The following is a 17,548-nucleotide window of genomic DNA, read 5'->3' on the forward strand; positions in this document are numbered from 1 at the left end:
ACTCTAGTCCTTTAAATTCATTGATTTTAGGAAATGTTTATTGTCTCAGAGTTGTGTCTCCATGTCTCTGTTTCTCTCCAAGGTGATGTCTTTGTGTGTACAAAAACTGACTTGAATTACCTATTGGCAGCAGAGAGGGAAGAGAACCTCAGATCCCCACAGAATCCTTGTGCTGCCTGGTTTCTTCTCTGGAGTCACTAGTCTGATATACTTTGTGAACTGGTAATCACTGAGATAAAAGAATGAGTCTTTTGCAAGGGTTTGCAGCAGAATCTGTGAATGGTGGAACCTTGGGTCTTCTATCTGTATTCAGGTCTGCTGTAATCCCTGGCTGATTTGGCCTCATATCAGCTGTCACTAGTGTCCTAGGCATTAATTCAGTTCTCATTGGCGTTCTTTCTGTCTCCTAGCATAGGTTGCTTACTCCAATTTTTGTCTTCACTACTCTCATGACAAGGTGGAGGCTTTTGTTCCAGCTACTTTCTATTTTTCAACTAGGGGTATTTGGGAAATTTTGGGTCTAATTCAGATTATAGGTGAACTTGAGGGTGACTCCAGAAAATTCTTTAAGGGTTGTCTTTGCTGTATACAATTATCCTGCACTGCCAAACTTACTTTGGTGTAACTATGAAGACACTATCTCAGATTGCTATTAAGGAGACTGAAATGCCATCTCTGCTCACAGCCAAATTATGAAGTGGCACACAAATCTCCTGTCACAATGTTTCCCTCAATTCTCCTCAGATTTTCCTTAGCCAAAAGTAAGAGAGTAGAGACACATGCCTACCTCTCTTTCTCCTCTCCCTCTGTCTCCATGTTTTCCCACAATCCTTGGGCACAATATCTTTCTTCCATTTTCTGTATTTTGAAAAAAAAAAATCCTCAAGTAAATTTCTATGATATGTTCTTAGGTCTGATCCTAATACATTAATGCAAATTAGTAAATTTCATTAATTCATAATTTAGGTAAAAAAAATTCAAGATTATGTCTTGTTCAAAGTTCTGCTTTTAATGTTATTATCTATTCAATAACTATCTCTATTGCATTCCTACCTTAACAATTCTACTGCCTCCTCTAATTGTCTGCATTTTTCTCTCCCTGATTCCAAAGCAAACAGGTACCTTAAATGAACAGCAAAAAGATGTACACAAAATGGAAAATATAAAAACATCATATTATGGCTTAAAAATATTATTCTAGTTGGAATTAAGATCATATTTCAAAGGATGTTGAATATAATTTGAAATCTCTGCTTACAAGTCTTAGTCTTATGAAGGTGCAGTAAAAAAGGCAAAAATACATAATTAAATTGCTCTCTGAATATATTAACAAAATATGAATTGAGCTAACAGGAAGAGCATCCAAACCATTGGAAGGCAGTGCAGGGAGGAAAGATATCTTTTTGCTTGGATGCGGTTATTTGATATATTCCTTGAAAAATAGTAGGAGGGTGAAGAGAAGATTGTGCTCTAGGAAGTCAAAAACAGTTCTTTCAAAGGCATGGAAACTTATTTACACTTTTCAAAAGCATCAAGAAGTTTGTATGTCAGAGTGGAGAATAAGTTTGGGGAAAAAATGAAAGATCAGGCTATAGAATTCTGCAACAGCCAGATCATATAGAAGTACATTTCAGTGACGGTCATCTAGGTATATTAGACAAGCAAATTTTTTGAGCTAGAAAAGTTTCACCAAAATTTTCATAACCTGCTTGATGACATTTGTGAACAACAACAACAAAAAGTTATCTGGCTGGCATCTGGGAAAACAAAACAAAGTAAAACAAAACACAAAACTAGGCAGATGGTAGCACTTTTTCCATGGAGGTTACTGTTGATTTTAAAGAAAATGGCAAAAAGTTGAGTGAAGTACTTTACACTAACTGGAGATACCCCAGGAGTAAAGCTAATAGGAAATAGGTTTTTATGGATGGCATTCCATTTAGGGATCTCCTGAAATTTATTTATATTTAATTTACATCAATTCAGACTTCTAGTATCTCCAGCATAAGATGAGAAGCAAATATGAATCATTTCTGGAGAACAATAACATCACCCAAATGCTCAAGTTAATTTCACCAAAAAATTCCACAAGGGCATTGTCTGGCATACAAACAAAAATAACCACACATAGAAGTGACATCACCATGGTGGCAGAATAAGAAGCTACATGTTCCCATTTCCCAAAGAAACATCAAGAAAAAAGTAGATACTGTCTGGACTAACCTTGTCAGAACTTTGGTAAACAGTGAGAGGTTCACAGCAACCAAGTGAATGCTAAATCAAAATTGAGTATGATATTAGCTCTGGAAAAATACCCACAGCTAACTATATACTGAATAAAGACTGAGAGCTTTCCCCAATACGACAAATCAAACAAAAATGTGAGCTTTCACCAATACTATTCAATACTGAACTAAAAATTTTAGCCAGAACATTAAGCAATAAAAGGTAGCCAAATTGGACAGGAAGAAGCAAAACTATCTCTATTTGCAGATGACATGATCATATATACATACATACGTATATATGTAAGTATATATATGTATACACACACACATATATAACCCCAAAAAATCCATTTGAAAGCTACTAGAGCTAATAAAAAATGTCAGCAAAGTGAAAGGATACATGATCAACACACAAAAATTCATTGTTTCTACACGTCAGTAATGATCAATATGAAAAGGAAACTAAATTTTATTTATAATAACATCCAAAAGAATAAAATATCCAAAATAAATTTAAGAAAAGAGGTGAACAATTTGTCCATTATGTAGTTGCTACTGAGACCATGGGGCCCACCAAATCTGAAGCATTTACTATATATTTCCCTTTACAGAAAGTTTGGTAACCCCTGACACAGACTATTATCTGACAATACAATCATGGATATACATCCAAAATAACAGGGTGCACCTACTACTACTATTACCCATTGCCATCAAGTTGATTCTGACTCATAGCAACCTACAGAACAGAGAAGAACTGCCCCATAGGGTTTTCAAAGAGCAGCTGGTGGATTTGAACTGCTGAACTTTTGGTTAGCAGCCAAGCTCTTACCTACTGTGCCACCAGGGCTCCAGTGTGCACTAAGATTTATGTAAAAATATTCAGAACAGCATAATTTGTAATAACCATATATGAAAAGGATCAAAAAAATTAGAGCCACTACATAAATGGTGGTATATTCATACAGTGGAATAATATTCAATAATAAGATGAAAAAATATCTGCTGCACAAGAGAAGATGAATGAGTCTTATAAAGCTATTTGTTCAGGAAATGATGTCAGACATAAAAAAAAACATACATTAAGATTTTGATCTCATAATGATCATAATAGGCTAAATTATTGCATGGAAGAGTTTCTGTATCAGTGGTAAAACGATAAAGAAATACAAGGAAGTTGTTACTCTAAAATCATCATTGTAGTCACCTCTTGGGAGAAAAGAAGTATCTACAGTTAGAAAAGGCATCTTTGTGGATGCTGACAATGCCATTTTTTTATTATTGTGTTAATAATAGTTAAAAAAACATTTGCCATCTCTGCGTTCTTCATATGTACAGATCAACGACATTATGTTCATCATGTGTTTGACCATCATTATTAACCATCCCTAAATTTTTCTGTCGCCCTTAAAGAAGCTCACATCTTCTAAGCACTGTTTCTTCCCTTCCCTCAACCAACAACGTACTTTTTATTTAAGTCTGCTTATATTGTTGATTGCTTAATGATTTATTGTTGAGTTCTATGAAAACTTCTGTTTAGTACAAGCTTCTGAATGTGTGTTTGTCCTGGATGGTCTGTTGGTGGTTCCCCATCACCTTCGCTCCCTTCTAAGCTTTATCCATAAGAAACAGTCTCACAAAGTTTGGAAGGTGGGGAGAATAAGTGGCTGTTGAGGCTGTTGTAGGTATGAAGTTCACAGTGACTATCTGGAAGACCACTGACTTTTGTTGCCCAAACAATAAAATTGGTAAGGTCTATCTAGAGATTTTTGCAAATTGCAGCAATTTTCTAGAGAATTATTGAGGATCACCCACCTTGGTGTTGCAGATTGAAATTATCGGGACAGTATCTCGATCTTTGCCCTTGCAGTTTTGCCAATGGATATGCAAACTTCCGACTAGTAACAACTTCATACTTGAAATATATAAAGTGGCTTCTGTATTTCTGAAAGAAAAAAAAAAAAACTTGACCAGTACCTATCAATGCTATATATGAGTTATATTTCTCCTTAAACAAGTTGAAATATTTGTAGCATGTTTTCTTTTTGGAAATCTCGGCAACTGCTGAGAAGGTGAAAAGAAGGAAAAGCAATCCATAGCCATATTATCAGCTACACATTCTTTCTTGTTGCATTGTTACATTTTAATTATTTTCTGATGCGTGCATGAATGTGTATTTGTATAGGTTTTTGCTTAGTTGTACATTAACTGGATAAATTGAATTAGAAAACTGACAATTACTACATTTAAAGTACTTCCTTATATCCATAAGAGGCAAAAGTAGCAGACCCTGGGTTGTACAAACAGTTATGTGCTATTTTACTCGTCGAAAGTTTGTTGATTCGAACCGACCCAGAGGTGGCCCAGAAGACAGGCCTGGAATCTGCTTCCAAAATGTCACAGACTTGCATGCCTGGAATCAACTGAATGGCAATTAACAACAACAACAAACATGCACAACAGGGAATACAAAAAAGTTAAAGCATAAATTCCCAAGCTGCTTCTTCCAGGAAAGATCTTTAATAGTGTGTTAACACAAAAGTTATTGTTACAGTCATGTTTTTTGCATTGGGAGACCCATTTTCAACTAAGATCCAATCCAGAGGCTGTGAGACAGAAAGAAAAAAAAAAAAAAATCACTCCACTGCTGCATTATCTGGAAAACTGTGCAGGACACAGAGGCAGAGAAGCAGCCGGCAGAGAGAGCTGATGAAAGACACGGTAGAACTCGGGGACAGAGAGAATATGTCTGTGTTGCTTTCAGTGAACAGGCAACAGGGACAGACTCTCTGATATTGCATTTGGATTAGAGGGTATCCCTAAATCTTTGAGGTTTGAAGCTGAATTAGAAAAAAAAAATGAAATAAAATAATGATGATTGTATTTACATATTTTTTTTTTATTTAGAATAGGATAATGTGATGAAAATAAAACTAATAAAAAAGACCTGGCATAAAAAGGGAACCATTTTAATAAAAAAATACAGGACAACTATTTCTGGAAACAAGTTTAACAGAAACAAGAACGTAAAATTAGAAAAGAAAAAATAGAATTACTTTTGGTACTCCTGGATGAGAGTTTTACTAATTATTTGAAGATAAAAAAATATAAGAAACCCACTATATATGATTTTAGTGTACTATATATTATTAAGTTTAAAGTAAATATTGGATAGCATCTCTACTGCTATAATCATTCCTTATACTCAAGGCTGTGCATCTATGGAAGGATCCCTTTGAAAAGCAACTATTATTTCGGAAGAACAAAACTGTAGGCTGTAAGTAACCATTAATGCATTTCTCCAGACTCATTTTATTCAGATTAATGAGCTTTACTTTAGAGACACTGGCTCTGTGATCATAGAAACCAGAACAGGTATGTAATTTACTGGGGCATTAAACAATTCAGGGTTATATGTCATGTACCATGGAGAGCAGTGGCCGGTGAAACCTTAAATAACTACAGAGTAAAATGGTAACACGGGCATAGGGAGAGATGAATTAAAAAAAAAAAAAAAGTTGTATTGGGACAACAAACAAAAACAATAATTTTGCCTAAGAATTATTATTTATCAACACTTTGGGATGCTTTATTACTTGAGTATCAGTTTATACTTTAAGGAAATGATTACAGATAGTTCAAACTTTTTAAATTTCATTGTATTTTTTATTAACTATACAATCTTCACAAGTTGATTATGGAACATTTTGGTCAAAGATTCTTTAGAAGAATTCTGAACAAAAAAGGGGAAAAGTCAGAATATAATCTGAAATTCTCATGGAATCTAGGCTCCAGAGCAATGGAGCGAGATGAACCCCTGAAACTATTGCCGTGAGATACTCTAAACCTTAAATCAAAAAGACCCTTAGAAAACTTCTTAAAAACTAAATAATGGTTTGGCTTAACTAGTAAAGAATGTCTGCCTTAAGCATTGTGGTCTTTTCCGGTCTATCTATATGGGATCAAATTGACAACTGCAGCTTGAAAGTTTAGATAGGGAACTCAGGGGGCAGTGGGTTGATGTTAATGGGAGAGTAAAAATTCAGAATAGGAGGATGAGAATTGTTGTACAACTCAAAGGATGTAATCAATGTCATTGAATTTTACAGGTAGAAATAGTTGAGCTGGTGTGTGTTTTGCTGTGTATATTCTGAACAACAACAAAAGAATGGCCTTTTTTCTCTGAAGTATTTAAACCAGATTATGAACTCACAATCAAGGGTACCAATTTGACCCTCACATGTATGTTGTGTGGCTTTACATATCATTAATTAAAGAAAAAAAAAGATAAACTATTTGAGAATTTAAGAATTAGTAGATTATATATAAAATACAAGTAATCTAAGTTTCTCTGAGTGGTGAGATGGGAGAGATACTAAGAAAGGAAGAAATATCTGTCGATACTGGGCCCACATTGCCACATGTCAACAACTGGTTGGAGCTGGGTAACTGCTCACCATTTGAATAGCACCTGCATTCTCCAGTTCACCATAGTCCGCACCATCTTTCTGTTGTATCTGTGATATTGTCTGTCAATACTTATTTGAATGCAAGTCTCTATCAAAAGTGAGAAACAAAACACTACAATGATTTTTATGACACCCAACTATCTTCTTTTTTATCATCATCCTATGCAGAGTGACACTTTAAAGAGGTGTTTTGCAGCAGATTTGCCCAGGTTGGGCAAATCTGCTGCAAAGGACCTCTGCTGCAAAGGACCTATTCAAAGTATTGAAAAGCAAAAATATCACCTTGAAGATTAAGGTGCGCCTGACAGGCCTTGGTATCTTCAATTGCATGATACACATGTGAAACCTGGACAATGAATAAGGAGGACCGAAGAAAAACTGAAGCCTTTGAATTGTGGTGTTGGTGAAGAATATTGAATACACCAGGGACTGCCAAAAGAAAGAACAAATCTGTCTTAGAAGAAGTACAACAAGAATGCTCCTTAGAAGCAACGATGGTGAGACTGTATCTTACATAATTTGGACATGTTGTCAGGAGGGATCAGTCCCTGGAGAAGGACATCATGCTCGGTAAAGTACAGGGTCAGCGAAAAACAGGAAAACCCTCAACAAGGTGGATTGACACAGTGGCTGCAACAATGGGCTCAAGTATAAAAATGATTGTAAGGATGGTGCAGGACTGGGCAATTTTTTTTTTTTTTAATTTTTTGTGCTTTAAGTGAAAGTTTACAAATCAAGTCAGTCTCTCACGGAAAAACTTATATACACCTTGCTACACACTCCAAATTGCTCTCCCCCTAATGAGACAGCCCACTCCCTCCCTCCATTCTCTCTTTTTGTGTCCGTTTCACCAGCTTCTAACCCCCTCTACCCTCTCATCTCCCCTCCAGATAGGAGATGCCAACATAGTCTCAAGTGTCCACCTGATCCAAGAAGCTCACTCCTCACCAACATCCCTCTCCAAGCCATTGTCCAGTCCAATCCCTGTCTGAAGAGTTGGCTTTGGGAATGGTTCATATCCTGGGCCAACAGAAGGTCTGGGGGCCATGACCACTGGGGTCCTTCTAGTCTCAGTCAGACCATTAATTCTGGTCTTTTTATGAGAATTTGGGGCCTGCATTCCACTGCTCTCCTGCTCCCTCAGGGGTTCTCTGTTGTGTTCCCTGTGAGGGCAGTCATTGGTTGTAGCTGGGCACCATCTAGCTCTTCTGGTCTCAGGATGATGTAGTCTCTGGTTCATGTGGCCGTTTCTGTCTCTTGGGGTCATAACTATCTTGTGTCCTCGGTGTTCCTCAGTCTCCTTTGGTCCAGGCGGGTTGAAACTAATTGATGCACCCCAGATGCTACTGTCCAAAGTGGGATTCAGAATGTTTTCTTAATAGATTTTGTTATGCCAATTGACTTAGATGTCCCCTGAAACCATGGTCCCCAAACCCCTGACGGACAGTTTTTTGTTCTGTTGTGCGTAGGGTCACTTTGAGTCAGAACTGACTATATGGCACCTAACAACAACAGCATGTAGAGTAAGAATATATTGTGACTTCCAAAACTATAAAGTAGTTTGAAACTTGCTACTTTAAATGACAAAAGTGTCTTGTCTGGTTCTATGAAGAGTCTCTTAGGAAAAAATGCACTGTACCTTTCAAAAAGTTATTTTTGACTGTGAGACTATGTGTCTTAAAGCAGTGCACTTTGGATGTGTTCTTCTGTATTAGCAGTGGCAAGGGCTGTCATTGTAGGACAACTGCATTGAAACAGCAGAAACCAAATATTTTACTCAGTGTTTGGTATTCAAGCCAAGTACATAGTGCAAGGTTATCAGGTGTCCTTTCTGGCTTCTGAAAACTGTTTCAAAGGTTGTTTCTTTCTGTCGGATATGTAAAGTCTTGAGATTTTGCTGTCCTAGTACTTTTGACACTGAACTAAACCAACAGTACCAGGAATTGGACATACCTGTCATCAATTAAAAAAAAAAAAAATAGTGCTTTTGATAGTTAGGATTAATTTAAATTGAAATCTGCAAAGCATTTGCTGTAAATATATACTAGGTTACAGATGACAATAGAATGATTATTATTTTCTTTTTTTACTCATTTTATACTTCTAAACTATAATTAACTAATAAAGACATGTTTGTAAGACATTAAAACAACTATTAGAAAACCAAAATATATGGGAAGATAAGTGAAATAGGTTAGCTAATAAGTGAAAATAATAATGAGAATTAAAAAAAGGATCTTAGAAAAAATAATACTTAAACTGATATATTTGCTTTTATAATATGAATTGATTAACGTGATGTCCCTTGTAATGTGATAGGATTAAATACCTTATTTTTACGCAAATAATGCACACCATCTACTTTTGCTTGCCAACCACTCTCTCCCGCTCCCCTCCACCCACCCCGAGAAATATTTTCCTAAGCACTGAGATCCTAGTTGTTTTACATGTTGCTGTAAACAAAATTAGCATAGCTTGCTTAGGAAAATACCTCATGGAGGAGGAAGCGGCTGACAAACATAGAACGCATGTGTTATTTGTGTAAAAATATACTGGTCTGTTTTATTACAATCCTAGGAACAAATGCCTTAATGCTTTAATTAATATCTAAGAGAAACTTGTTTAATAAAAATTTTATGCGTTTTCGGTGATACGTAGGGTAATATTTTATAAAAATAAAATAAAAGTATTAAACAAGTTCTACGGGCAAAATATATATAAAACATTTCAAAACGGCTTATTCATTCCAGGTTAAGATGATTAAAGATATTAAGTGGAGAAAAATCTGAATACTGAGTGTCAGAAATGGTAACTTCTAATCATTTTTCTATTACTATTTTAATTATGGGAATATAATTAAAAATATAAGTTTAATTATATTATATGTATTTAAAAATACAAACTGTAAATATATATATACTACAGAGTCTTATATTTGTACTTAAAATTGCTGATCCCATGTAATTTTGATTATAAAGCCCCTTGAGTTATAATAAAAACTAGTACCCCATTTTAATTCAGGTCCCTTCAAATGTCTCACTTTAGGAATCAACAAAAACAGCAACAAGTATGTCTGGTATGTAAAGTCTTGAGATTTTGCTGTCCTAGTACTTTTGACACTGAACTAAACCAACAGTACCAGGAATTGGACATACCTGTCATCAATAAAAAAAAATAATAATAATGCTTTCAATAAAAGGACTAATTTAAATTGAAGTCTGCAAAGCATTTGCTGTAAATATATACTAGGTTACAGATGACAATACTTATGGGATAACTTGAGTTTTTCTTTCTTTTGAAATGTATTTTTCACAAGTTTTCCAAAGCCTTGTGAAGTGCCTGTCATTTGATCTGTTTCTTTATCCTTTGGACTTGGTGCCTGGAGAAAACTTCAAAAATGATTTAAAAAAAAAAGAGATTCTCCCAAAGACTTGATATTTTTAAACACTCCTGATACTCTTAAGACTAAAAATTCTAGTAACAAGATCCAGTCACTGTCTTCTACTCTCATAACTGCACTCAAGTATAGAAATACTGAATACAAATAACAAGTTTCTAGTTGTGTGTGTGTTTTTTAATTGTTTGTATAGAAGATGCCATTTTTCTGCTGCATTATGTCATTGCCACCAAAATTTTATGGTTTTGGAATTAAATATTAGAATTATATTTATTTTTTAAATGACAGACACATTCTATCATCAAAGTGCTTATAAACAATTTGGTATGTTTAAGTGAGGGAATAATGGTTAATATATTATAATTTTTTGTAATATCTTTACCTTCAATTTTATTTTATACATTTATTTTAGGCAGTTGATCACGTGGAAAGCAAATATTTTAAACAAATTACAAATAATCTTTTAAAACATGTTTGGCCACCTCAGATACCTTTAGATGGAGGTTGGTAAAAACTGGTTCAGAATTTATTCAATAATGAAAGCAATGGTATTTAGTAGTGTTCATGTCACTGGCAGTGGCTTGTGGATGTCATTGAGCATCCAGCATTAGCAGTGAGAGTCCAGTGGCATGGCCAGACAAAGGTCTCATATAAGCAGCTACAGTGGTGGCTTCTGACAGGGGGTAGAAGATTTCTGTGTTTCCAGCAACTGAGACTCTTGGTTCCTGTTCGTTATCTCCAGCTTCTCACTCATTCTGAGGGCTATCTCCCAATAATATCTATTTCTCCAAAATCATTTTGTTCGCATTGATTGGCAAAAACAAAACCCTCAAACCAAAGATGCAATCCTGTCAGATAATCCAATCTTAAATATTCTGTAATTTATAACTTCTATATTTATTTTTTAGAAAATGTACATAACAGTGTGAAGATTCTGCAAATAACGACTTGTAGTTGCATAGAAGAGTCAATAAAAATAAAATACTGATAAACCTGTATAGATATGTGAAGTAATGTCTCATACAGTGGCATATTTACATAAACAGTTTTCAAGGTAAATCTTTGAAACCAGTGGAGGATTTTGTAGCATCTAACACTTCCACTACTTTATTCTGCTAATAATTAATTAACTCCCGTGTGAGAGTTGCAGAAAGCTTTATACCAATACCTATGATACCGGCAAGAGAAAGTGGAGGAGGACTCATATATGCTGCTAAAGGAAGGAGCAGCGCCTGACACCACACTCAGCAAATAAAAGAGTTTTATTTTACAATGTTGTTAGGTGATGAAGTTTAAGCTGAAAGACTATGAATAAAAATGATGGAGTTGTTATTTGCACAGATAACAACCCGTATTCATTTTCCTCATGCTGTGTAAAAATTTACCACAAACTTTAAAACAACACACGCCCATTATCTCACAGTTTCTGTGCATCAGGAGTCCAAGTCCAGCTGAACTGAATCCTCTGCTTAGTGTTTTGCAAGGTTGAAATGAAGCGTTCACCAGGAATCGAGTGTTTTCCGAGCTTAACTGGGCAAGGATGCATTTCCAAGCTCGTGCAGTTGTTGGGAGAATTCAGTTCTTTGTGATTATAGAACTGCTTTTGCAGTTGTTAGTTGCTGTTGCGCCGGATGTGACTCATGCTGATCTTATGTGTAACGGAAGGGAATGTTTCCCTGTCCCGTGCCATCTTCATGGTTTTTGGTATGTTTGAGCCCATTGTTGTAGCAAGTGTATCAGTTCATCTCAATGACTGGATGGACACAATACTGACCCTCTACCAAATATGGTGTCCTGTGTTGCAGGACAAAGGCCCTCATTTTCTTGTTGGCTATTGACTAAAGGCACTTGTAGGCTGTCAATGGGAAACCAGCCTAAGCTCCTAGAAACTGCCCACACTTCCTTGTACATGGGGCTTCCCAACATGGTCTCTTGTTTCCTCAAAGCCAGCAAGGGAGAGAGAAGCTACAGGAAGCTGGGTGCTGCAACCTTATATAACATAAGCATGTAATGACCTCCATGTATTTACGTATATCCCATCATCTTTGTTGTATTCTGAGCAAGTCACAGGTCCCAAACACACTCAAAGGGAGAGAATCACATAAAGGTGTGAATGCCCAGGTGACAGGGATCATAGGGGCCACCTAAAGTCAGGAGGAAAGGAGCCTCAAACTTCTTGGCTACACTTAACTGGAATTTAACCTTTGCACCATCCTCCAAGTTAACTGGCCCCCAACCAAGTTAACTGGGGAGTGGGATGAGAAGTATTGGCAGCTTGACGCTTCCAGGGAGATACCTCAGCCCTTTACTGGGGCAGGAGGGAGAAAGAGCCCCAACTCTTGGACACACTTGCCCAAATTGGAGATTCCATCACACTAAGCTGACTGGTATAGCTAAATTGTGGCTCAAGGGCCACAGACTCTTGATATTCTTGCTGAGATTTAGTAATTTGAGGAATGAACATTTCTTCATTTTTTGTATGCCCTTAGGACAATTTGCAGGAATTTTAAATGATTGTTTCTTTCATAATAGTCACCAGTTATGTTTGATCTCTTGAGTAGGGTGTCTGAGGAACTCCTCACACTACCATTTGGGAAGTAGAGCTCCTCCGAAAGCAATTTTTATCAAATGAGACTAATTGTTTTTAATTTAAAAAATGCCACAAAGTTTGAAAGGGCTTCTAAATTTCATAACAAATCTTTAAATGCTCAAAAATTTGGCTCAAATTTTAGAATATTTTGACATATTTTTTAAAGTATATTATAAACATATACTATTTTGCTTATCAAAGGAAAAAGTTAGAAATAGAATCCTCTAATTCACCACAGGGCATTTGGCAAGCTTGTTTCTGTTGCTCTTGGCTTATTTCTGAAATGAATTACTAACACCACAATTTTGATACTTTTAGCATGGGTTTTTAAAATATTTTGTGTGTGATGAATAATATTTCATTGTGTTTCTGGTGAAGTTTTACATAGCTGTTCCCATTCAATAATTCCTGTGCAAATTGTTCAGTCACACTGAATACCTTCTTCACATTGCAATAACATTCTCACTATTTCCATTCTGGTTGTTCCTTTTACTGCTTTAGGTGAAAGTTTAGAGCTTAAGTAATTTTCTCACTCAAAATTTTATAAACATATTGTTATGTGACACTAGTTGCAATCTCTATAATGTGAGAGCACACTCCCCCTTTCTACCCAGGGTTTCCAGTGTCCATCCAACCAGATCCTGTCACTTCCTGCCTTCTCACCCTGCTTCTGGACAGGAGCCACCCATTTGGTCTTGTGTATCTCCTTGCACTAAGAAGCACACTCTTCACAAATATTCTTTTATGTTTTATTGTCCAGTCTAATCTTTTTTCTGAAGAGTGGGCTTCTGGAATGGTTTTATTTCTGGGTTAACACAGGGTCCAGGGGACATGACTTTGGGGGGTTCCCCCAGTCTCAGTCAGACCATTAAGTCTGATCCTTTTACTAGAATTTAAGGTCTGCATCCCCGTTTTCTCCTGCTCCATCAGTGATTCTCTGTTGTGTTCCATGTCAGGGCAGTCATTGGTGATAGCTGGACACCATCTAGTTCTTCTGGTCTCGGGCTTATGGAGTCCCTGTTTGATAAGGCCCTTTATTTCTCTTGGGCTTATATTTTCCTTGTGTCTTTGGTGTTCTTCAGTTTCCTTTTCTCCTAGTGGGTTTGGACCAATTGACATATCTTAGATGGCCACTTGCTAGCTTTTAAGACCCCAGATGCCACTCACCAAAGTGGGATGCAGAACATTTTCTTAATAAACTTTGTTATGCCAATTAATCTAGGTGTTCCCTGAAACCCAGACCCAAGGCCCTGCTACTCTGTCCCTTGAAGTGTTTGGTTGTGTTCAGGAAACTTCTTAGCTTTTGGTTTAGTCCAGTTGTGCTGACACTCCCTGTATTGTGTGTTGTCCTTCCCTTCATCTAAGATGATTCTTGTCTACTATCTAGTCAGTGAATTCCATTCTCCCACCCTCCCCATCCTCATAACCATCAAAGAATGTTTTCTTCTGTGTTCAAACCTTTTCTTGAGTTCTTATAACAGTGGCCTCATACAATATTTGTCCTTTTAGGACTGATTAATTTTATTCAGCATAATGTCTTCCAGATTCCTCCATGTTATGAGATATTTCATGGATTCATTGTTGTTCTTTACCTTTGCCTAGTATTCCGTTGTGTAAATACACCGTAATTTATTTATCCCTTCATCCCTTGATGGGCACCTTGTTCCTTCCATTTTTTGCTATTGTAAACAGTGCTGCAATGAACCCAACCCAGTGCTGTCGAGTCACTGCAATTAACTGAGTGTTTATATATCTGTTCATGCAAAGGCTCTTATTTCTCTAAGATATATTCCAAGGAGTGGGATTGCTGGATCTTATGGTTACTTCTATTTCTAGCTTTTTAAGGAAGCGCCAAATTGAATTCCAAAGTGGTTGTAACATTTTACATTCCCATCAGCAGTGCATAAGTGTTCAAGTTTCTCCACAACCTCTCCAACATTTATTATTTTGTGTTTTTTGGGTTAGTGCTATCCTTGTAGGGGTGAGATGGTACCTCATTGTAGTTTTGATTTGCATTTCTCTAATTTCTTTCTTTTCTCAGACCATTAGCATGATCCTGAGCATTTCCTCATGTATCTGTTAGCCAGCCACCTGAGTGTCTTCTTTGGTGAGGTGTCTGTTCAAATCTTTTGCCCATTTTTTATTTGGGTTATTTGTCTTTGCTGTCTAGGTGTCCTAGTGTCTTGTGGATTTTAGAGATTAGACGATTAGCAGATATGTTATAGCCAAAAAATCTTTCCCAGTCTCTAGACTGTCTTTTTATTCTTTTGGTGAAGTCTTTGGATGAGCATAAGTGTTTGATTTTTAGGAGCTCCCAGTTATCTAGTTTCTTTTCTGGGATTTGTGCATTGTTAGTTATGGTTTGTATTCTGTTTATGCCATGTATTAGGGCTCCTAGCATTGTCCCTGTTTTTTCTTCAATGATCTTTAACATTTTAGATTTTATATTTAGGGCTTTGATCAATTTTGAGTTAGTTTTGAAGATGGTTTGAGGTATGGGTCTTGTTTCATTTTTTTGCTAATAGATATCCAGTTATACCAGCACCATTTGTTAAAGAGACTGTCTTTTCCTCATTTAATGGACTTTGTGCCTCTGTCAAATATCAGCTGCTCATAAGTGGATGAATTTATGTCAGGATTCTCAATTCTGTTCCATTGCTTGATGTATCTGTTGTTGTACCAGTACCAGGCTGTTTCGACTATACTGGCGGTATAATAAGTTCTAGAATCAGGCCTCCCACTTTGTTCTTCTTCTTCAGTAGTGCTTTACTTATCCGGGCCTCTTCCCTTTCCATGTAAAGTTGGTGATTTTTTTCTCCATGCAGTTAAAAATGCTTTTGGTATTTGGATCGGAATTGCATTGTATCTGTAGACTGATTTGGGTAGAATAGACATTTTCACAATCTTGAGACTTCTAATGCATGAGCATGGTATGTTTTTCCATTATGTATGTCTCTTGGTTTCTAGCAGTAATGTCTTATAGTTTTCTTTGTACAGGTCTTTTATGTCTCTGGTTAGATTTGTTCCTAAGTATTTTATCTTCATGGGGGCTATTGTAAATGGGATTGATTTGGTGATTTCCTTTTTAAAGTTCTCTTTGTTGATGTAGAGGAATTCAACTGATTTTTGTATGTTAACCTTGTATCTTGATACTTTGCTGAAATCTTCTACTAGTTCCAGTAGTTTTCTTGTATATTCTTTGGGGTTTTCTGTGCATAAGATCATATCATCTGCAAATAGGGATGCTTTTACTTCTTCCTTACCAATTTGGATGCCCTTTAATTCTTTTTCTTGTCTTTTTGCTCTGGCTAGGACTTCCAGCAAAATGTTGAATAAGAGTGGTGATAAAGAGCATCCTTGTCTGGTTCCCGTTCTCAAGGGGAATGCTTTTAGATTCTCTCCGTTTAGGACATGCTGGCTGTTGGCTTTGTATAAAACCAAAAAATGAAACCCACTGCAATTGAGTCGATTCCAACTCATAGTGACACTATAGGACAGAGTAGAATTGCCCCATAGAGTTTCCAAGGAGTGCTTGGTAGATTCAAACTGCTGACTTTTTGGTTAGCAGCCATACCACTTAAGCACTACGCCACCAGGTTTGGCTTTGTATAAATACCCTTTATTATGCTGAGGAATTTTCTTGCTGAGACTTTTTTTTTTTTTATGAATGGGTTTTGCACTTTTTCAAATGCCTTTTCTGCATCAGTTGATAAGATCCTGTGGTTCTTATTTTCTGTTTCATTTATGTGATGGATCACATTGGTTGTTTTTCTAATGTTGAACAATCCTTGCACACTTGATATGAATCCCACTTGGTCATGGTGAATTATTTTTTTGATATATTGTTGAATTCTTTTGGCTAGATTTTTGCTAAGGATTTTTTGTCTAGGTTCATGAGGGATATAAATCTGTAATTTTCTCTTTTTCGGTGTCTTTATCTGGTTTTAGTATCGGGGTTTTGCTGGCTTCAGAATGAGTTTGGGAGTATTCCATCCTTTTCTATACTCTGAAATACTTTTAGTAGTAGTGGCGTTAACTTTTCTCAGAAAGTTTGGTAGAATTCTCCAGTGAAGTCATCAGAGCCAGGGCTTTTTGTTGGGAGCTTCTTGTTTTTTGTTTTTATTATTACCTCTTCAACCTCTTCTTTTGTTATATATTTATTAAGTTTTTCTACCTTGGTCTGTGTTAGTTTAGATAGGTAGTGTGTTTCTAAAAATTTGTCTATTTCTTCTAGGTTTTCAAATTTGTTGGAGTACAATTTTTCATAGTATTCTTTTTTGATTCTTTTAATTTCAGTTGAGTCTATTGTGATATTGCCCATCTCATTCCTTATTCAGGTTTTTGTTCCCTCTCCTGTTTTTCTTTTGTCAGTTTGGCTAATGGTTTATTGTTTTTGTTGATTTTTTCAAAGAACCAGCTATTGGTGTTTTTACTCTTTCAGTTGCTTTTGTACTTTCTATTCTCTATTTCATTTAATTCTGCTCTAATTTTTATCATTTCCTTTCTACTGGTGCCTGAGGATTTCTTTCACTGCTCTCTATTTTTTTTAGTTGTAGTGTTAATGTTTTGACTTTGGCCCTTTCTTCTTTTTGGATGTATGCCTTTATTGCTATTAGTTGACCTCTGAGTACTCTTTTTTCTGTGTCCCAAAAGTTTTGGTAGGATGTGTGTTCATTCTCATTTGATTTGATTAATTTCTTTATTCCATCCTGAATTTTTTTATAACCCAATAGTTTTTGAGTATGATGCTGTTCAGTTTTCATATATTTGATATTTTTCCTTGCTTTTTCTGTTTTTGATTCTATTTTTATGGCTTTGTGGTCAGAAAAGATACTTTGTAATATTTCGGTGCTTTGGATTTTGT

The sequence above is a fragment of the Loxodonta africana genome, chromosome 3 (genome assembly GCF_030014295.1).
Source record: "Loxodonta africana isolate mLoxAfr1 chromosome 3, mLoxAfr1.hap2, whole genome shotgun sequence".
NCBI classification, from domain to species: domain Eukaryota; kingdom Metazoa; phylum Chordata; class Mammalia; order Proboscidea; family Elephantidae; genus Loxodonta; species Loxodonta africana.